Raw genomic sequence first — 23,338 nt, 5'->3', positions numbered from 1 at the left:
CAAGTAAAAGAAGGCGAAAGAAGGGGGGGGGGGGCTGGTTAAATCTAAGATTAGCCACTCTGATTTTGGGAAGCATTCAAAGTCGGCTGCAAGTACTGTACTGGGGAAAGTGGTTGTATCAACAATCAAGCCCAATTCGGCACTCCCTTCTCCATTTGTAAGCCAAGAGCCGGATGAGAACATCATCGAGTTACTTTCTACCCCCGCTGAACCGCTGCTGTCGGCAGCCCCCTCTGTTGCTCATCTTGACAATATGGGCCATTTGATTAAGTCTCTCATCTTACCCATTATTGAGAGTTTAAAGAGGGTGGAGAAAAGACTTGCGGATATTGAAGCCGATACAAGCAGAAAGGTTGATCCGGTCACGGCTCAGGTGAATGTGGCTGCCCTCCCCACCCCCATTGACCCACTACCTACTATTGATGCACCCAAAGTCACACCTCAACTCATTAAAGCTACACCCCAGCCCACTAATCAGATAGCTCTTAACCATCAAAGGTTATTGCCCCCTAAGATTGTAAACACTCCGGTCGGGAACCCAGCTAGTGATCTCTTGGGGGGAAGAGCAAAGGCACCCAAAGGGAACAAGTGGGAAGAGTGGGGAAGTAATAGTTACAACAAGGCTTTAGCGACCAATGGGCCGCAAGTAGAACTACCCCCAGCAGCTGTGCCCCTTGTGGTTGTTCTGACGGGGGTGTCAACACTGGTAGATAACAAAAAAGAAGGGTTTACCCAGCTGAAAAACAAAATTATGCATTGGCTTAGTATACATAGACCAATCGCAAAGAACATCAATGGTGAGATAATGCACGTTAGGCGTCTCCCCTGGTTGGGTGGTAGAAGTAAAGACATCGAGGGAGAAATAGTTGTAGTAAATTTTAGAGACCCACGTGCAGTTGATTATATACTGAACTGGCCCACGGGAAGTGGTAACAACTGTATCACCCCCCGTGCCTTGACTTATTTCTATCCTAGATCCCTGGTGTTCCCTTTATCCCATATAAATAAACAGGCTCCAATTTATACAAACTTCCCAACAGCACCCATTACTAGGCAATTGGCACTCGGCCCCTACACAGCCCCTGCTGTTGATACCTCTAGGTGGAACATCGTACCCCCTAGACTTAACAGAAACACCAGCAGGAGAATGGACCATCTGAGATCCCTTACTCCCTTAGAGGTAGTGAACAGGTTTGATGTGTTCACCGGCATGGATCACTGCGATTGAAGATTACAGGCAACGCTGGGCATGGGGGGCCGTGCAGGCGCCGCTAGCCTTGAAGGCAGTGATTGTGAGATTCATATAGCAGCCATTAGTTCTGATATTGGGATCAAGGTTCCAACAATACCTAATAGATTTGATATTGGCGGGTCCGCAACCACCATTCAACCTCTGTCCTCGGGCTGTAGTGTCGAAGGCTGTCTACCGCCAAAATCAATATGCCAATCAGAATCTACTAACGATCCTATCCCATGTGTGCTGGGTGGGAACAATGGAGTTATTCCTGATTCGTTTGCAACAGGCAATGAGGCTATCCATTTGGTATCTTGGAATGTGGCTGGATTGCAAAAAAAGATGGTTCTCCCAGAATGGAATGCCTTCATCGAGAAGTTCGATGTATGTATGTTCCAAGAAACTTGAAGTTTGCTTCCAGTACACAAATCCGGGTACGCAACCTTCTTCCTGCCCGCTCAAGGTTGTGGGAAGGGCAGACCAGCAGGGGGTTTACATGTTTGAGTAAAAATTGAATTGAACTGGTATGTTTCTACCCATGACTCAGGGAGTTGGGACATTCAACACCTCTCATTCGCTGGACAAAAAAAGGGCAGCAGGATAGATTTATTCAATATCTATTCTAGAGGGACCCCGGGGGATACAACTTCAAGTACAGTAACAACTTTAGAACAGGCAATAGCTAACTGCCCCCCAACCTCCAAAATTATTGTGGGTGGGGACTTTAATTGTACATTTGAACCCCTTAGTGGGGATGACCCCTTGGGTATTGAGGAGGAGGACTCTAGATGGTCCATCCCAGCCCTGACACTAGCCCCAATCAAAAACTGGTCATCAAAGGTAATTCAGATCAATGCCCTTACAGCGGAATATAATCTAAGAGCACTAAACGGCAGGACTTCCTCTGACCGTGCTGGAGCGATGACCTTTAATAGGCTTAGCGGTCCGTCTAGAATTGATTATATTCTATTGGATGTCACACTGTGGTGTGATCTAATAGATATGGAGGTGGTACCCTCGCAGGATAGCGATCATAACCCCCTATGTATGAAGTTAAGGTGGGGTAAACGAAAAGGCTGTGAGAAGAATGCCCCCCGGAGGACAACCAATGAGGTTGCCCCATACAATGGTAATCGTAGGCTGAAATGGGACAAGGTTCATTCCCAGGTTGACAATTTGGCAAGGATTGGGGCGCATGTAGTAGATCTGACTATAGAGTTGACGGATCTCGAATTGGGAACAGGAAGTGCCCAGGGATTGCCATTCGCACTTGCTTACAAAAATACAATAGAGGAAGTTGGGAAATACTTTTTAATCCAGGGCAAAAACGGGTAGTTTGAAAAAAAAACCGCCCAAATCCAGCAACCCTTGGTACTCGGACCAGTGCAAGACAAAAAGGAAAGAGATAACAGTCGCCCTGCGTAAAAAGAGTCAACCTTTAGTTAGAGCAGCCAGGAAGGATTATGCAAAGGCGCTGGTGCTGGCCAAAAGAGAGTGGGAGGAACAATACTGGCAGGATCTTAAATGTGCTTCTAAAAGGAAGAACTCATCGTTGTTTTGGGAATTGATTAATAAGGCTAGGCAGCATAACACGCCACCAATAGTTAATCATATAACAAGCCAACAATGGTATTGCCATTTTTCTGCATTGTATGGTGGGATAGAAGCGGTGCGCTCTCCTCCCCCTGACCCAGTTAGTAGGGCTCCTTCTTTATTGATGTTTGAAGAACCTTTTTTGGCTTCTGAGGTTGTGTTGGCCATTAGGCACTTGACCCCGAAGAAGGCTGCTGGCCCTGATGGGATACCAGGGGATCTCCTTTTGGAAGAACCCGTAGCATGGGCTAAACTTATTGCCCAAATAATGAATCTGATTTCTAAGGGATTTCCCGTGCCAGACTCGTGGAAGGGAGCAGAGGTGATAACTGTGTTCAAGAAGGGTGCCAGAGATGACCCTGCCAACTACAGACTGATCAGTCTGATTGACGTGATCCAGAAGGTGGTTGGCAGGGTCATTATCATGAGGGTAGGTGTCTGGATGGAAGAGGAGCACATTCTTTCACACTTCCAAGCTGGGTTCCGACAAAAGGTGGGCATGATGGACCAGGTCTTCCACTTCTTTGTGATCTATTGGAAGTCAGTAACCATCAATAAAGGTAGTCTATACCTGGCTTTCATAGATCTCAGGATGGCGTTCGACCTGGTCCCCCGTGCAAGGCTGTGGGAAGTCTTAGAGAAGATGGGCATCCCAGGACCACTTTTGGGTTTTATTGTGAAACTCCACGAGGGGAATTATGCGAGGATTAGATGGGGCACCCAAGGACAACTGACTGAGAGGGTACCCGTGAGGAGGGGAGTACGCCAGGGATGTGTTATGGCACCGATGCTGTTTTCTCTCTTTGTGAATGGAGTGGTGGACCATCTGAGAGAGGATCCAGCTGATGCGCCATCCCTGGCAGGGGAAAAAACTCCTACCCTACTCTTCGCGGATGACACCATTTTGATCTCTAATACCCCCGCAGGCCTCCAAAAGCTCTTGAACCATTTCAGTGCGTTCTGTACCGACAGAGGTCTTACCATCAGTACCTCTAAAACAAAGCTTATGGCCTTATCACCCTCTAATAGATTTAGGAATAATCTCTCGCTCAATGGTGATCCTTTGGAGTTGGTAGATTCCTTCGATTATTTGGGTGTTAGGGTTAATAGTCGGATGGGTTGGAAAGACCACTTGGCCAAAATGTTACTAAACTATAAAAGAGTCTCAGGGGCGGTCCTGAGAGAATATCGGGAGTCCATGAGTAAACCTGTGGCACCGACTCTCGCAATTTATGAGGGCCAAGTATTACCCTCCGCCCTATACGGCTCCGAACTATGGGGGTTCGAGCATACACCGGAGCTAGTCACGTCCAAAAATAAGTTCTTGAGAGATCTGGTAGCCCTTCCTGCTTCTACTCCGTGAATCCCATTACGGTTAGACTTGGGCAGGCGCCCTTTTAAAGATCTAGTCCGCCTGCGCCCACTACTCTTTTGGGTTCGTTTGCGAAGGACCCGGGAGCTTCAAAATTATGCAGCTGCTTTAGATGAACTTATTTCGCTTAACACAGGTAATAAGATTAAGTGGTTGAGCAATCTGAGGCAGTTGGTTGTGCTATTGGGTTTGAGCGAATCATGGAAGAGCCAAATACCACCGCCCAAGTTAGTGATTAAGCAGCTGTATTGGGACTGGGTCCAGAAGGAGACCTTATGTAGAGGTGTAGGGGGCCCTCTAACTGAGCGGTTCTTGATGTTCAAATGGACTAGGAAACTTGAACCGTTCTTGGACTTTATAGAGAAGCCCCTGGATAGATCACTCTACCTAAAGGTTAGGTTCGGGACCCTCCCGGTGAATGATTTCACCTCTGGGTGGAATAACCAGGGTGGCTCATTGAAACCATGCCCAGGTTGTGCAGCCCCTAATGAGTCTGTGGCGCATTTCTTCTTTGCCTGTCCAGCATACAGGGTAGCCAGGAGGACATGGTTAAAGCCACTATGCAAGGGGCTGGGCCTTAGATGTCACAAAATGGCCCAGCGGGTTCTTTGCACCGACACGACCTCCACTGCCATGGTGTGCGGAGTAGCTAAATACTTGGGCAGTGCATGGTTGTCACGCATGAGGCGTATCAAGGCCCTCTCTCATCCCACCTAATCGCTAGAAGGCACCTGGTAGGAAGTCCCCATGATATCTGACAGTGTTTTTATGTACTTTTTACTAAATTAGTAAAAGTGAAGCATGTGTTGTTATTTGTATTTAAGGATTGGTGGGTTCCTGTTTCTATTTTTCACTGTATTGTAAAAATTGTACACTTTTATGATGATTTTTTTATCGAATAAAGTATTTCTTACTTACTTACTAATTCTTTAGACACCAAACTCACCTTGTCTATCTGTGCCCAATTGGAAGTTACAGCTTATTCAGCATAATAAGGTGACTCCAATGTTATCCTATGGGAGAGACATTAGGAGTTTTTCATTACCAGGTGGTGCTTAACTTGAGCTGGAGATTTCGGCACCAGCACTAAATTGCCAACACAGGCTCTTATGACAGTATGCTGCATGTTGGCTCTGTTTGTCTAATTTAGAAATAAGAACAACAATAGTTGTTTATTAACCCAATATATATCTGAAATGACTAATACTTGCCACCTAAGCCATTCTTATAGCTTCAGGGGCCTGGAATAATCCAAATTGTCACACTTGTAGGAGTGCGGTGGTTAGTAGTTGTGTATGCACTGTCATTGACATGGGCAATGGATGGTGCAATGTAGAGTGGCCGCCTGACAAGGGTCCTGAAACCTATTTCTTTACAAATTAGCACTGTTACCAGGACATATAAAACTTAAAGTACATGCTACTTTTTAAATACACTGCACCCTGCCCTCTGAGCTGTCCAGGGCCTTCCCCAGATGTGACTTATATGTATTAGAAAAGAAGTTTTAGGCCTTGCAAAATGTTTATTTTGCCAGGTCACAATGCCGGTTTAAAAACTACATGCACTGTCTGCTTTGGTAGGCCTGAAACATGTTTGAAGGGCTGATTAAGTGGGTGGCAAAATCAGTAATACAGACCCACTAGTAGCATTCAATTTGCCAGGCTTGGGTACATGTAGTACCCTCTTACTAGAAGCAGAAGTAAGTTAAATGTGCCAATTGGGTGTAAGCCAATTCTACCATGTTTAAAGGAGAGAGCACAATGGTAGCACTGGTTAGCAATGATAAAATGCGCAGAGTCTTAAAGGCAGCAAAAACAAAGTCAGCAAAACAGGAGGGTTGAAGGCAAAAAGTTAGGGGAAAGTCATACCAATGATGCCTGTTTAACATATCCTTAGAGCCAATTCAAGAAAATAGAGCTATAAATTGTTCACATGAAACCTATTGATCAAACTCATAACAAACATGTTTTACTAGATTTTAAAATGTTTATAGGGTACATCTTTAGCAAGGGGAATGAATGATTTGACAGCCAAAAAGTAGCTTCTACAGATTTCAATCTAAAGCACATTAAAACCAGTTTTTGCAAAGTTATTTCAAGATAACGACCCCTTGTTGCCAATTCTCAAAAAAATTCCTTCTGTGAAGTGACGAGCTCCTAAAATATTTTTAATTCTATCTTCAGAAAGACGCTGCTGCCTGGCTGTTGACCAAAGGTGCATTTCCAGTCTGCTCACTGGGGCATTGCGATATATGCTTGTTTGAGGCTGCACACATGTACAGGTCTCAGAATATTTAGCCAAGTGGGCTAACACACCTCATTTTGGGATGTGTGACTGGAAAGTATCAGATTTGATTCCTTATGCATCTTCCACTCCTCCTGAGATTGAATACGTGAGTGCTAATCAGTTGGTAATATTAATACCTGTTAATTACTCTTTTATGAATCTGAGCTATTCTAAATTAAAATAAAATTGAAGTTGTTAGCACCCCACATTGAGCAGTTCACATATGAGATGAATGAGCTACATCCATGGAGGAAGCCGCCTGGTCAAAAGAACTGGCAGCAATTGTGGTTGCCTTGAAATAACTTTGCAACAAATGGTGTTCCAGCATGCAAAGGACACTAGAAATCCTTCAAGCTCTAGAACACATTGAATGGGTTTTGCTGATGTGCAATGTCCTGCAAAGAAGCCACTCCAATATAAACAAAAATACTGCCACTTAATACCATATTTAATTATAGGAACAACCATACTTTCAATATTGTTCTGAAGTCTCAGCACATAAACTGTGAAATCTACTGAAACATCTTTGTTGTTTTTAGGTCTCGCTTGAGCCAGCGAATGCGCTGCTCTGGCGAGACATTTAGTGAGTGGGTTTTCAAAAGTGAGACCGGGTGGCATAGAGCATGCGGTTACGCGCACAATGACGAGCAGACACGTCATCTAGCTTTCCTCTCTCGTCATGGTGCGCGCACATCGCATACCCCTCGCCAGCCTGCTTTCACTTTTCCCAGGCAAGTGAGTGCGCACCACTCGCATGCTTTTTGTCGCGCACGCGCACCACTCGCTTCCTTTTTTTATTTTCGCGTGCTTGTTAATCCAAAGACTTTTTTTCTTCTTTTGGCGTGCTTGTTAATCCAAAGACTTTTTTACAGAAAAAAGATTTTGGCACAGAAACACTTTCCAAGAAATAACAATAAGTAAATATCTTGGTCTACAAAATAAGCAGGACTGGAAATTACGTCATTAATGCTTTCGGGTTGTTGGCGCAAATCACTAAGCATCTCACACTCCCCCTGAGAGTGTGAACCCGCTGCATGCCTGGCGTGGGCAGGGCAGGCACAGTACTGTAGGCACAGGTCAGCCATTGTTCCTTGTTTGACATGCATCTTCATGCCAGGCACACATTGCTATATCTTAATCCAGGGGCTGAGCGCTTGCTGAGGCTTTGGTGTTTTGTATGGGCGCTTGTTGGGCCAGTTGGAATCAAAGGCCAGAATGCTAATGTGGGGATGTGCTGTGATCTGGCCGCTCTATTGTCTGCTCTGAACTCCCAGTGACCCTTCCTTCCTCCAAGGCCTGGAGAGGGCGGATACCCTCCTGCAGACGCGGCTGGGCGACATCTGTTTGTCATCTTACCTCGACAAGTAAATGTACCACGAAGGAACGCGTCACCGACCAGCCTATGTCTCAAGTACGACTGGCAAACCCAGAGGCCCGGAGGATCGGCCTCTATGAACTGTCAGCTGGGAGGGTAAAATTACCAGAGCGCATCGCCCAACGTGAACGTGTGCAGTTCGTTGAAAAAAATAAACATCTAATATATAAACCTCCTCTTATCACAGAACATGTTTTTCAGCCCAGGTGAGGAGAAGAAATAACCGCACCTTTACTAGTTTGTTTACAAACTACAGTGCGCGATAGTAAGAGGATTCCTTTTTCTGGCACCCTAGACACACCTTAGTGCGCACACGCGTGTATGAGGCCCGCACGGTACACTTCTAGGCACAGACTTCCATATTGAAGACGCCAACGCTTACATACCATTGCGCACAATCTTAGATGCGTGGGGCTTCTCCTGTACGATGGTAAGGACAGTGGGCTCACACAGTACACGCCTTTTGTCTAAGCGCTCACATTGTACACTCTGGGGCTCACACTGTCTAGTCCCGCAGAGAAGGCGCTCACTGTGCAATTCCAGGAACGTGAGGTTCATACTGTACCAATCTACTGACGTGAGGCTCCTCTGGTACCGTCATGAGAACACGAGGTCTGCCTTGAAGAATCCTGCAGGCCAGAAGCTCACACTGAACAATCATGCGCGTGAGGCTTATACAGTGACAAGGGGTGTGCGTGAAGGCTGGCCTGCACAAGTCTTCTCACTTGAGGGTCACACTGAACAATTTAAGGGGGGACGGGCGTACTTACAATATAGGTGCATACTATTCCAACCTGTGGAAATGCGGTTCATGCATGCTGTACAATACTGCATGCAAAAATGATGAAATGTACTGTTGTAACACTAGTTTTCCTGTGAGGCACAGAAGGGAGAATTTCTTGCTGTACTGGAAGGGGTTTCCCCCCCTAACAGACAATGGTGTAGTTGTCGGTGTTGATGCTTATCAAAGGAGGGCGGAGTTGTCACATCAAAGGCACTCCGGCACTACCGGAGGTCATTGTAAATGTGTCAAACCCTGAACCCTTTGAAATGGCAGCAGCTCACCCAGGAAACTCAGTTGTTTCAGCCAGCAGGTAATTAGCATGAGGTTGTTAAGGGCAGATGTTCACAGGGATAAGAAGAACATTGGCTAGAACAAACTGTGTTCTAATTCGCTGAGTTTTCATTTTACTTTAGGGCAACATATAGTTCATTTCTTGTATTAGGATTTGGAAACTTACATTTAAATACAATTTTTCTTCCACCGAACATGCCTCGAGTGCTACACTTTCTCAAAACAAGCATTGGCATAGCCAATAGGTCTCGCCTTTGGGACCTTATAAGTGTTTAGCCATGCAACAGTTAATGTTGTTGCAGTAAAGATATTGTGCTGCATAACTAAATACTTATGAGGTCCCAAAGGCGAGACCTATTGGCTCTGCCAATGCGTTAAATCTTGCAGGGGCAACGTGCATTGTGAAATGCAACATTTGTTACACATTTTTCCCAACTACCTTTGAGAAGAGTGACCATATTCTCTATAATGGCTGTACATAAATGTCTTTACTTATTAAAACAATTAGCAGGGCCTTCGTAGTGGAAGGGCTAAATTTGGAATGGACCACAAGAGAGACACAACAAAGAGAACATGGTAACCAACTTGTCATTGTGACACTGGCATAAGAAGTGCCCAAAATAGTTTTTTTTATTTTGCAATAAATTTGATGTGATAACCCATTATGCACAATATCAAAATTATGCTGCTTCTGATAGACTCAGGCTTTGTTTGATGGCAGAGTAATGCTTCACAAGCATTTTGCTGTTAAACCACCATAGCGTGAAGAGTCAGGCCACAGCGTTATAAGCCTACAGAAGTCTGGTGCTGGTGTAGTGCCTCTGTATAGGCAACATCGCAGAGAAAAACCACAAGGCATAAGTTAAAGAAAATTCTACATTCATTATACAATTCACTCTGAGAAACTGGTTATAAAGGTGTTTGCTTTAGGTTCACCGTGTTGGTGATGCAGTAATCCAGTGGGATGGTCCATAGCTGTAGTATTGGATACTGCTTTCCCATATTGTTTGATAACCCCGGTGGATGGAACTGTCTAGCACCCCTGGACTGTTTAATAGCTGGCACCTACCCTTGAGACACCCACTCTAGTGTCACTATCACTCTGATCTACAAATAGTTGCCTGGAGGCAACTGGGGATTCTTTACCATCTAGAACCGTTGGTTGTATTCGTTTTCTATTGTGTTCTTGTTTGTGCCCATCTGTAGTCCTGCCCTGGGATGTCTTTGAATGTATCATCCTGTTCAATTTATGATAATGAATTGTATGTTTATAGTCTACATCTAAGAGCAGACGTACCACATGTATTCTCCATTCTGTGATAACCTGAGAACATATTGGTATTGCTATCACTATGTTGTAAAACTCCCCAAACATAATTGAAAAAAGGTGTTTGATTTACGTTGGAGAGGAAAGGCTGTGGTTAGACATAAATTATTTGTGAAGGTTTTACATAGGTGACCTGTCTTTCAGTCTAAATGTAGGAAAGCATCAGACACCTAAGTCATCCCTAAATATACAATGCTTCATCTCCAAAGGACAAGTGACACAACCACCACTATATATCAGAAAAAATATTAACAAATCAACTGCCAAACATTAAATAACTTACCAAATTATTTAAATATAAAAAACTATAAAATCCCCCCCAAAAAATTTACAACAAATATTACAAAATTTAAAGTAAATATCTATATATAAACAAATAATATAAAACTAAAGAAAAAAAAAATAATATTTATATATTTAAAAAATATTAACAAAAGTATTAAAATATACCATTCCCATTCCAGGTGACGCAACAGTAGTGAAATGATAGAATTTCAGAGAAGTTAAATTTAATATCCTCACTCAAGTCTGTGCAACAGTATGGAAAGTGTTGGGTTAATAGTGCAGCCTATGATCAAGGACTCGAGAGAGTACGAAACGTGTTGTTGCGGGGGAAACATGGCGGCCAGCTAGGAGACTGGTCGGGAGTGCTGTAAGGTGGCGTGCTGGATGAAAGTGATTCGAGCGGTCTGAGCGGCGCCGGCGGCGCTGGCGGAAATATTTTGAGTGTTTGGTGAAACCCTTTAATATCCTAACTAGTGTCCATATAATATAGGTGCACTATCGCAGCAAATTCTGGAAATACAGGGGAACTGACCCGTAGTGCATGGCGAGCGCGAACGCGTACGCTACGGACGAACAACACGCACCTGAGATCCCGGCTGCCACGGAGGCGGGGTTCCCGGAGGTGGCGTCGCAGGACTACTCCACAGCGGCAGCGGCAAGCGGAGCGAGTCGAGCAGTAGGGTCCGGACGCTGGAACCGAGCGGTTTTTGAACGAGGTAGGGGGAGACGGGCAGTTTCTAGACTCCAGTTTAGCGCGGGTGGAGCGCTAGGAAGGGGAGCAGCCAGCGAACAAGCAGCAAACCCTCCCTCCTCCACGAAGTTTCAAGCTGACACGCTACTAGGCAATCACGAGCAAAAAGGTGGGGGGCCTGATACCGTTCTCAAATCAAAATTAAAACCAGCGCAAAAAACCAGTAAGCGCTATGCGCTTAGAAGCACAATTCAGTTAAAGGGAGGGGATGGTGGTGATTCACAATTAATTAGCAAACTTTCTAGCAATACAAAAAAACACACCCGGCAAACTCATAAATCGGGGGCACTAGGCAAGAAGACAACTTTTAATCCTGCCCTGAACGCATATTTCAAACCAGTCCCCAGGACTCTTATACTCACGAGAGGTCAGAGTTTAGTAGATTTGGCAGGTTTAGAAAAAACAAAAACTAATCCAGACTCAGCGGGGTCTAAGGGTAGTTTAGACGATTGGTCTGACTACCTCTCTCCTAATAGATATAACCCTTTGGAGATGGAGGCAGGTAACCTGGATTTGGGAACAAACGAGGAGCCCCGGGTCCCAATAGATATTTCTAGTTTGGGAGATTCAGACGCTACGGTTGTTTATCCTGATTTACAGGACAATTCTTCAAGTACTATCATGTCAGAGGAGGCCCATACAGACACAGTTGTTATCGCCCTGTTAAAAAAGCTCGATTTAGATATGCATAAGGGTTTTGAGGAGTCTAAGGCTAAGCAAGATGGAATTAGGGAGGCGGTCGGTCTGTTGGAAGCTAAGTTTGATGAGTTGAATCTACGCACAGCCACTCTTGAGACCGAGGTTAAGGTTATGCATGATAAACTTGAGGAGAATAGCAAGGAGTTAACGCAGGTTAAAGTCAGAGATAAGGTTTACGAGGAGCGGCTGGAAAGATTGGAGAATATGCAGCGAAGAAACAATCTAAAAATTTTGAGGCTTCCAGAGGGGAAGGAAGAGGCTGATTTAAAGGGTTTTATTGTGCACTTATTAAAAACGGAGTTACAGCTGAGTGAGACTGAAGAAGAGTTATTGCAGGATATACAGAGGGTGCATCGGGATCCTTTTAGATTAAATCCCAACCGCTCGAAACCTAGGAAAATATTGATTCATTTCTTGACCTATGGGTTAAAAGAAAAAATTTTGGCGACTGCTTTGAAGAAGGGTCATTTGAATATTGACGGGGCAAGAGTTGAGATAAGGTCAGATCTTTCAGCAGCAACAGCAAACAGACAATGGGAGTTAGGTAAGAGGATTGAATCTTTCAGGAAACTGGGAGCTACGGTTCAGTTAAAATTTCCGGCGTTTCTGAAAGTTATGTGGAACAATAAGATGCATATATTTAGAGAAGTGGAAGATGTTGATAATTTTTTGGAAGTGTGTCAAGCCAGCGACCATTCAGGAGGTTTATAAAAGAACGCAGCTACAGATTTTTGATGTGATTAATTAGATAACAAATCCAGCACGCTTACCGTCCTGGCACTCGTTAGGCCTAGGTTGGGCCTAATGTTAGAGGGTGGGTTTTCCCGGGTGAAGGTTCAGGGTTTGGGGGGTAGGGGGGCGGGAGGGTTGGGGGTGGGGGTAGGGTGGGAGAGGGCACTAAACATCAAAACAGTTCTCATGAGTTGCTTTAGCATCTGGGTGTTGGTGATAGCAAACAGGGGTGAGGTTAATTATGGGTAGAGACCAAATTATTTGGATGTCATGGAATGTAAATGGCCTAAGGGTTAAATCTAGGAGAGATAGGATTTTGAGATATCTGCAAGACTCTTTGGCAAACATTATTATTCTTCAAGAATCTCATTTAACAGAGGCAGAGAGTATAAAATTTATTGGTGCACTTCGTTGGCTAGATTGTATGTTTTACACACCACAGACATTTGTAACAAGGGGCATTTTAGTGTTGGTTAGGAAGGGATTAATGTGTCAGATTGAAGGAAAAAAAGCAGACACCAAGGGTAGGTGGTTGATAGTGAATATTAAGATTGCCGGTTTATTATATAATGTAATTGGGTATTATGGTCCAAACCAAGACGATGTGACTTCATTAGAAGAGTTAGCTAAGGAGATGCTGTCTCTTACGGGTTTTATAGTTTTCGCCGGAGACTTTAATACGGTATTAAACTCCAGATTAGATCAGTCGGCGAGTAGCAGAGCTCATGTAAATAGCAAAATGGCTTCCAATTTAAAAGGTTTGATGGAGCAATTTGGTCTGTGTGATATTTGGCGACTTAGGGCAGGTCAGAAGCTGGGATTTACTTTCTTTAATAAAAAATATCGCCATAGATCGAGAATCGATTATTTTTTAATTGATGCGAGATTATTGGGTAAAGTAAAAGAAAGTATGCATGTTGGAATACATCTTTCCGATCATTCGGCGGTTATTTTAGAGCTTGCTACTGGAGCTTGTGAATCAGAGTCAGTATGGAGGTTGGACCGTACAGTTTTATATGATGAGGAGGCAATGCAGTCCCTTCAATATGAACTTGAAATTTTAATCGAGCAAAATCTAGGTACGGCCAGATTAGACATTGTTTGGGAAACAACTAAGGCTTTTTTGCGAGGGAGATTAGGTGCTATTGGGGCCAGCAAAAGAAGGAAATATTTCTTTGAGGTTGAAAGTTTAGAACAAGAAATTAGGAAAGAAGAGGCAGATATAGTTAATAGTTATAGGGACAGTTTACAACAAGAGGAAAATATTCAGAAACTGCTGGATTTGAAAGAGAAACTAACTCTAGTTGTTAACAATCGGGTAAAAGAGAAATGGTTTGCTTCTAGATTAGCTAATTTTCAGTATGGGGAGGGGTCAGGCAAACTACTTGCCTGGAAAGCCAGGACAGACAGGACAAGGAACATAATTAAGGAAGTGAAAGTGGAACCATTAGGTGTCATGGTTACAGAAACTAAGGACATAGTGGATGCTTTCTTTAATTATTATGCAGAGGTCTACAGGGAGGACATGGTTCCAGACAGGAATGAGATTGATGAATGGTTAAATTGTTTACGACCTGTGACTGACGACCTACAAAATATGTTAGATCAAGAGATTACACAAGGGGAATTAGACTTGGTTATTAGATCAGCTAAGAAGGGTAAAGCGCCGGGCCCAGATGGCCTCCCGGTTGAGGTGTATAAAATGCTGTCTGGTAGTTTGATACAGTTATTACTAAAGGTATTTAATGAGGTCTTTCTAGGTAATGTAGAGCTCCCGGCCTCCTGGAATCAGGCCAATATTATTGTAATTCCCAAACCTGGGAAGTCACCGAGGTATTTGGATTCATATAGACCAATTTCACTATTGAACTCGGACTATAAACTATATGCTAAGATTTTAGCAGATAGGTTGGCGAAGGTGATCCCAGGAATAGTACATGAGGATCAAAAGGGGTTCATTAAGGGCAGGTTTCTTAAAGATCTAACCTTTTCTCTTATAACAAGCATTGATGTCGCCACTGACCGAAAACTCCCTCTAGCGAATTGTTGCCTTGGACGCCGCGAAGGCGTTTGATCGTGTAAATTGGTTATTCCGTAAAGCGGTAATCATGCACCTTAAACTGGGAAAAAAGTTCAGTTCTTCTTTATTGTCCCTCTATCAATCCCCTACTTCAAGGGTACTAGTCAACGGAGTTCTAACCAAAAGTATTAAGGTAATGAGAGGGACGAGGCAAGGGTGTCCTCTGTCCCCACTTTTGTTTGATTTATACATTGAACCATTGGCATGCAGAATTAGGGAGACTGATGACATCCCCCCGTTTAGATTTCAAAGTTTGGTTAAGAAGATTGGACTCTACGCCGATGATATTGTCATCTTAACTTCAGATTTAAATCAAACTCTACCTAAGTTAGAAATAATTACAAATAACTTCGGATTAGTTTCAGGTTACCGTTTGAATGCTGACAAAACGGAAATTATGTCGTGGAACATTGAGACAGACCTTATAATTCCGAAAAAACAGATAAGATATCTGGGGGTGCAGATAACACAGGATATCTCACAATTTGTAACAACTAATCTGGCCAAAACCGTGAAGGATATTTTGAGTTTAATGAAGGGTTGGAGACATCTCCCTCTCACTATTTTTGGCCGAGTCAATTTGATTAAGATGACAGTGCTTCCTAAGTTAACATTTTTATTTGACTCCATCCCTTTGATGTTCGAAAAAAAGGGATTAATGAAGCTGCAAAGTGAGATCGGGTCATTTATTTGGTCTTTCAGGGGGTCTAGGTTATCGTGGAAAAAGATAAGGAGGAAACATGTTAAGGGGGGATTGGCAGCTCCGGACTTTCAAATATATTCCTGGGCCTTTTTGCTCAAAAACTATAGAATGCTTTTGAGAACGCCAGGAAATTCAGCGATTGGAGAACTACTATTAATCTTGTTAAGAATTGAGGGGGTCAAGCCGTCTGGTTTCATGTATAAGTTTTCAGACCCAAAATTTTTCAAGAAAGTAAGACTGAAGGTCCTGAGAGACCTCGCTACGGTCTGGTATCGCGTTAGAAGGGCCACAAAAATTCCATACTTTAGTGTGAATGCACCAATTTGGGAAACTCCGGGAGCTCCAAGCTGGACTAACGATGCCCTGGCAACGACTCTAAAATTAGAGGGCCCTCAGAAATGGGGGGAGTTATTTGTCGACGGTTGTTTGCTGCCATGGTTTGAATGTGACTCAAGCTGGGGTTCCAAGTTTTCTAAATTCAAATATGTTCAAATTCAAAGTTGGGCCACTGGGAAAAATCATCTTATAGGCCGATATAATGACTTTGAGGCAAAATTGGCATTGGAAGTCTGTTTTAAAAAAGAAGTGGCAACATGGTACTGGGCTATAATTGATCTGGAAGATGGCCCTTTTCTCCTGCCGGAGGAACTCTGGGGAGAGAGCTTGCCAAAGATCGCGACAGAAGACCAATGGCAAGTAACTATGTCGATACTATATAAACTGGTTAAACCTGCGAATTTAAGAAGAAACCACTTGTTCACTCTCCACAGGGCATATTGGACTCCAAAGCGGCTGGCAAAATTTAAAGAAGGTGGTAATGTAAGATGCCCCAAATGTAATAGCCCAAATGAAGATGATATTCACATGTTTGTAACATGCCCGGCGATCAAGATCTTTTGGGACGCCGTAAGTAAATGTTTGTCAGTCATCCTCAAGCAAAAGATCGAGGTAAGCCCTGAGAATATTATTACAGGTAGAATGGATCTACAAGGTAAGGGCTTGGACGACAGAGCAAAATTGGTGTTTTATGCCATACTGTTGGCCCGAAGGGAAATTTGTAAACTTTGGGTTTCTTCTGACTCCCCTACAGATCTCACGTGGATTAGAGCTATGAGAGACATTGGTAAATTGGACATGGTAGCTCCCCTGAAAAAGAAACACAGATTTTGGCTGTTATTTTTTGATCATTATGGGTGATGGGTTGGGGGAAGTTTGGTTCAATATTGAAATATTGTGTTGATGGAGACTTCCAGTCCTATGATTAAGTTGCTTTTTATCTTTTGGAGAATTTTGCGATAGGAAGTTGGAGTGAGGATCTTGTATCGTCGCTTCTCCAGCTCTCTGTTCAGCAGACCTCCTTGAATATAAGATAATTTACACCCTTGGGCGTTACACAGATAGAATGGGTGGAAAGCAGCACATGAGGACAAAAAAGAATAAAAAAAAAAAAAAAAGTATGGAAAGTGTTGGATTCCGGAGGTAAAAGGTAATATTCCCACTATAGTCCGTGCAACAGTAGGGAAAGCGCTGTACTTCAGAGGGGAACATTTATCATTCCCACTCCAGTCTGTGCAACAGACGGGATAGTGTTGGACTTTAGAGGGGTAAAATTTACTATTCCCACTCCAGTCTGTGCAACAGTAGGGAGAGCATTTGAGTTTGGAGAGGTAAAAATTACTTCGGATGGGGACAATTATTATTCCCACTCCAGTCTGTGCAACAGTAGGGAAAGCGTTGGACTTAGGAGGGATCACATTTACTATTCCCACTCCAGTCTGTGCAACAGAAGGGAAAGCGTTGGACTTTTGAGGTGTAAAATGTATTTTCCCACTCCATTCTGTGCAACAGCAGGGAAAGCACTGGACTTAGAGGGATTAATTTTACTATTCTCATTTCAGCTGTGCAACAGTAGGGAAAGCGTTGGATTTCGGAGGGGTAAAATGTACTATTTCCACTCCAGTCTGTGCAACAGTAGGGAAAATGATGGACTCCAGTGGGGTAACATTTACTATTCCCACTCCAGTATATGCAACAGTAGGGGTAGCGTTGACTTCGGGGGAGGGCGTAAACTTTACTATTCCCACTCTAGTCTGCACAACTGTAGGGAAAGCCTTGCACTTTGGAGGGCGCAACATTTACTATCCCCATTCCAGTTTATGCAACAGTAGGGAAAGCGTTGCACTTCGGAAGGGTACAATTTACTATTATCCCTCCGATCTGTGCAACAGTAGGGGTAGTGTTGGACTTCGACGGGGTATAATTTACTATTCCCATTCCAGTTTGTGCAACAGGAGGGAAAGTCTTGGACTTCGGAGGGGTAAAATATACTATTCCCATTCTAGCTTGTGCAACAGTAGGGAAAGCGTTGGACTCCAGATGGGCAACATTTACCATTCCTACTCCAGTCTGTGCAACATTAGGGAAAGCTTTGGATTTCAGAGAGGTAAAATTGTCTATTCCCACTCCAGTCTGTGCAAAAATAGTAGGGGAAAGCATTGGACTACAGAGGAGTATCATTTACTATTCCAATTCCAGTCTGTGCAACAGTAGGGCAAGCGTTGGACTCCAGAGGGGTAATATTCACTATTCCCATTCCAGTCTGTGCAGCAGTAGGGAAAGTGTTGGTCTTCGGAGGGGTAAAATATACTATTCCCATTCTAGCTTGTGCAACAGTAGGGAAAGCGTTGGACTCGAGTGTTGGGTTCTGGGGTGCCAATCTCTTGTCTCTCTAGAAAGGTTTGGAGGGCAAGTGAGGCACTATAGCTAGTCAAACTCAGGCTCATTGATACTTATGTAGTATGGTGACTCAGCCCCCTAATGATGTTCTATGGTTCCAAGCATAGTTCTGTTTCTGAGCAGAATACCTGCAACATGGCACAGCCATCGTTTCGTCAGGTACTTTCCACAATACCCACACACTTTTTACCAGAGACATCTGTGGTGTTGAGGAATTATCCTCCAGAGTGTTAGGGATCATCTAGTTCTGTTGGTTTTTCAAGCTTGACCATTAAAAGGTTTAAATCCAGTTTGTGTTATACTTTGAATCCCCCTCTGTTTTTTCATGGCGCAACCTGTAAATATTGCGGCCAACTGCAGACCAGGAGTCTTTACACATTTAGCACAGCATGGAATCCCTAATGTGGGAGTTCCTGTAAGGTTTTTAGTAGAAGCGATGCTGCATACCGCTTTGAAGTATTTTATTCTTGTGTCACATTTCCAGCTGTGGATGACAATACTACACTTTCCGTGAGTACACTGTCCCACAGGCACCTTCTGCATACAGACCTTATGCACTTATTGAAATTCCTCTCACTGTCTGGGAACACCAAACTTGGTTTAATGGTGCCATTCCCCATGTGCCTGGGCCATTTTGAATGGACCCCCTCAATAATGAGGGGGCTACTTGGCTGGCATTAGCTGGATGTACACCTTACCCTGATTTGGGCAATTTAAATCCTGTGCACACACAAGCTTTTTACAATCTCTGCATCTTCTACAGCGCCTGACTCAGTTTATTTCACATACATTGTTAGCTGGCCCAGCTAGAATTGGCTAGCAAGCGCAAGCCCAGTTGCCTGAAGCACTGGATATTAGTCCTGTTTTTGTTCAATCAGTTATGGGCAAAAGACCCACTAATCTTTAGGAAATTCTATTTTGGGTCCTCCCAAAAAAATCAATGAACTTGAAGCTGTGTTTCCCCTTACAGAACCACAAGACAAGCACAGAATTTTAACTATATGTCTACCCACTGGGATGGTTCCCATTCTTGGAGAATGTAACACCTGGGGGACAATTTTTGTCAAGTCTATACTATCTGTCATGACACGCCCTTGACCTCCTTTTTAACCAAACATTCTTAAACAGATACAGAATGAACATGGGGTAGGTCCTGCCCTAGATTTAGGGATGAAACTAATGGGTGAATTTTACCGTAGTCTCTGAAATGATTCTTTCGAATGTTAAAGTTGAAGCAGCCTCTCTGTCAATACGCCAATGAGTTACTGTGGTGATGGTAGAAGATCGCGAACATGAGTTGCCGATAATTATTGCTAATGTATATACATCTTTTGGATGCAATAATTCGGGAACTAGACCTTCAGTACTGCTACTTGGCAAGCCAGGCACCAACAAGGATGCCAGAGCAGCCCATGAGTTTGTTAAAAAGAACATGGGATGAATCTAAACAACAAAAAGGAAAACCTCAGGGAGGTTCTCCACCTCTGGAGTCCTCTGAAAGGCAGTAAGATTCTCGTGATTGCACTATAATCAAAACTCCTGGCACGTATCAGGTTCCTGATACACGGTCTCCTCATTCCTTTCAGGAATCATCTGATCAGCACTATGACAGAGGAGAACAATCTGAATGTAGACAAGGAGATTACATGAAAACAGAAAATGAGCCACAACTGCCATCTGACGCGAAGATAAAGAAAGAGAAAAAGACTCCTCAAAATAGAGCCCCATTTCAAAAGAAGAAAATTGTGGCTTTGACTTATTATTATGCCACAGACAGTGAGAAGTCTCCTTCTGAACAGGAGCTGGAGAAGACTCTCCTCGACATCGCGGCAGAAGTCACCATAGTATGCTTGAATCTCCATAGTTTCTGGTAGCGATCGCAACTGATACCTTTGTTACAGTTGAAATTGCGGATAAACGCGTGGCCCCTCCAGACCGATTACATCACTTAAATATTCAAATTGAAGGTGCCGTTAAACGCACCACTAAGCCAATATTCTGGAAATATTTTACTTTGTGCTATGACATCCTGTTGGCAAAGATCCAATGGCCCCCACCATTTGTACTCGCATCCCCCCAAGGAGAGGAGGTGATTCTTCCTTCCTTTTCTGACCTTGTTTCTGATGAAGTCAAACAAGCTTATGCAGCCGAATGGGCACTTGCATTGGCCCCTGCACCGTACTGTAATCATGTTGGTTGGAATACGCATTCTCCTTATCATATTATACTCATAAGATCCAGTCTGCAAGAGCAGCCACAATATCCTATTAAACAGAATGCTAAAGCGCCCATTAAATAAATGTTCTCCCAATTGGAGTACCAGGGAGTAATTGAACCCTGTGTCTCTCAGATGAATAATCACATTTTTCCTGTTTTAAAACCGGATCATTCCTATCGCATTGTCGCAGACTGTAGACATTTAAAGAGTCATACACACAAATTTGCAGTGCAAAATACTCACAGTACGGCACTCATTAGCAATGTGGTCTGTAAACAATACAAAACCTCATTTGACATTTCCAATGGGTATTTTCAGTCCCAATTTGGCCATGGAAAGCCGAAATTGGACCGTTTTTAGCGCCCTGGGTTTTCAAATGTGACATGGGTGTTTGCAACTGGACCATAGGAATAGTCCAGGTATATTTGGTGCATGCATTGTGTGGATTCTTCATGATATTGACCCTGATGCGTTGTCCTACATAGACAATATCTACTTAACAGAAAATGAATTAAATCCCCACTTGGCCAGAGTAGATCACATAATATTCTGATTAGGGGAACTTGTCTACAAGTTCAACTTTCAAAAAACGAATATAGCTATTCAGATTTTCTTTTTTCTAGGATATGAGCTTACGCTTGAGGGAAAGAGTCTTGCCCCTCATTCTTTTGAGAAATGTGCACAATTGCAGCCTCTGCACACTCTCAAAAAATTGCAGTTCCTGCTAGGATTTCTGAATTTTAACAGAACATATATGCCTGAATATGCACAATGCATTAAACCACTTTATGAATTAATATACCTTGATTTTTCCACTGCAGGCTGGACATCAGATCACACAGATACACTCAGATCTTTACAATCTGAGTTGCTTGAAACACACCACTTGCATACACGTGTCAATACCATGCACCTGGTTATCCATATTTTACCAGGTGAAACTGGATTGACATACATCACCTTTAACCAAGGTGAAACATGCCTGTAGCATATAAATTGCATTTATATTCTGGAGCGGAAATGTGTTTTGCTTCAACTGAAAAAATACTGACTGCCGCGCAGATGGCTATCCTTAAAGAATGGGCACTTGCTCAAGGGAAATGCATTTTGGCATTACTCACGTGGCAGCCTTAGAGGCCGTCACCAAAGGTAGCATTCTAAATGCTATTGCCCTCCATACTAGATGGAGACATGGGCTCCATCTTTAACAGCTGTGGATGTGGACTTTTTCTTAGACACTTCTTTGCAGACACAAGAATTTCTACAGTATGAGCATGTTTACCCTTTACCCTCTACTGTTCTGCCTTTTGATCAGTATAAATATACTATTTACACTGATGGTTCAGCTCAACCTGCTATAGGTACAATTTTTATTTTACAATTTACATAGGTTCTAAGCAGCAATACTCTGCGTCATGCACCATTGTTATTGGTGTTATGCTGGACAGCGTATTTCAACATCAAACCACTCTTTGGGTGACTACACTGCACAATTGCCCATTCTTAGTGTGTGTGATTTGTATTACTGTGTACAGTCCTTTAATGATAATCTACATTATTGGCTACAAAATGGATTCAGAGATTCAAAGGTTAGCACAATCAAGCATAAAATACTTTGAGTTAAGGTGGCAGACCTTAAAGATAGGTTGCCACAAGATCAATTACAAGCTCTAAAACTTGTGTAGATAACGATATCTTGGCTGCCGTTAATGCAATTCAAAATGGCACCCCATTACCAAAGGGCTTTCTTTATGAATAGTCTTATCATTAAAGTGACCAAAATGTTCCTTTTGTAACAATTCCTGGGATTGGCGATCACTTAATTCCCAAACCAAGACCACAGACTTGCTTTGGGTGTAGCGGCACATGAAGGTGTTGCTTCAGCACATGCTGGGGCAGCGGCTACAATTTTGCTGCTGCGGTAACATGATTAGTGGCAAGGTTTATTCCAGCAGGCCAAAAAATATGTGCTGCGTTGTGACATTTGACAATAGATTAAATGCTCCACCGTGGCTCATCCAAAGCAAACACACTTATTGATCTCCAACAAGCCTTATGGCTGTATCTATTTGGCTCACTGTGGTCCACTGATTTTGAACACTGCGTTCAAAAGTATTCTGATTGTAGTCAATTCTTGCTCTAGATTCCTCTGGGTATGACCACAGCGCATGGATGGCACTCAAACTGTTATTAAAGCTCTGCATGTCTTTATCTGGACATATGCATGCTGTGCATTCCACTAGGACCAAGGCCTGGCTAACGTGTCCAAAGCGTACCGGGATTCAATAACGCCCCCGAATGTACAGGCACATTATTCTTTTCCATATAGGCCAGAGGGCAATTCTGTTATGTAAAGAATGAACTGTGACTTAAAGCAGTCCTTAACAGCTAGAGTCCTAGGTACCAGGCGTAGTTGGGGTAAACACCTCTGCGTGGTTCAATGAGCTCTCAATAAACTCCCTAAAATATCTGTGGTTGGGCGGACCCCATACAGAGTACTTTTTGGCATCAAAATGTATGTTCCAGACCTTGACAGTCCAGACATTTCGGCGGCTGCTGCAACCTTTGATGTAGGTTTGCATTGTGCTGTCTTACAGGACCTCCAAACGTTGGTCACTCAATCAAAAAAACACTTGCACATGTCTCCCTCTTCAATTACAGATGTAAAGCCTGAAGTCTCCGGCTGGATTCCAAAAATTGGAGATCTCGTTTGAGAGGAGGTGGAGATTAAAAAGGAGTTTGCCCATCCTACCGTGCTCCAGTGCCTGTCCTTTGTGTTAGAGATGCAAGAACTGTAATCTTGCCACCTCTTCCTGGTTTTAAAGACAAACGCTTTGTCTCCATCGAACCTGTCAAACACCACCATGTGGCT

Source organism: Triturus cristatus, chromosome 1_2, assembly GCF_964204655.1.
Source record: "Triturus cristatus chromosome 1_2, aTriCri1.1, whole genome shotgun sequence".
NCBI classification, from domain to species: Eukaryota; Metazoa; Chordata; class Amphibia; order Caudata; family Salamandridae; genus Triturus; species Triturus cristatus.
The sequence above is the reverse complement of the archived record's forward strand: the minus strand, read 5'-3'. Positions refer to the sequence as shown.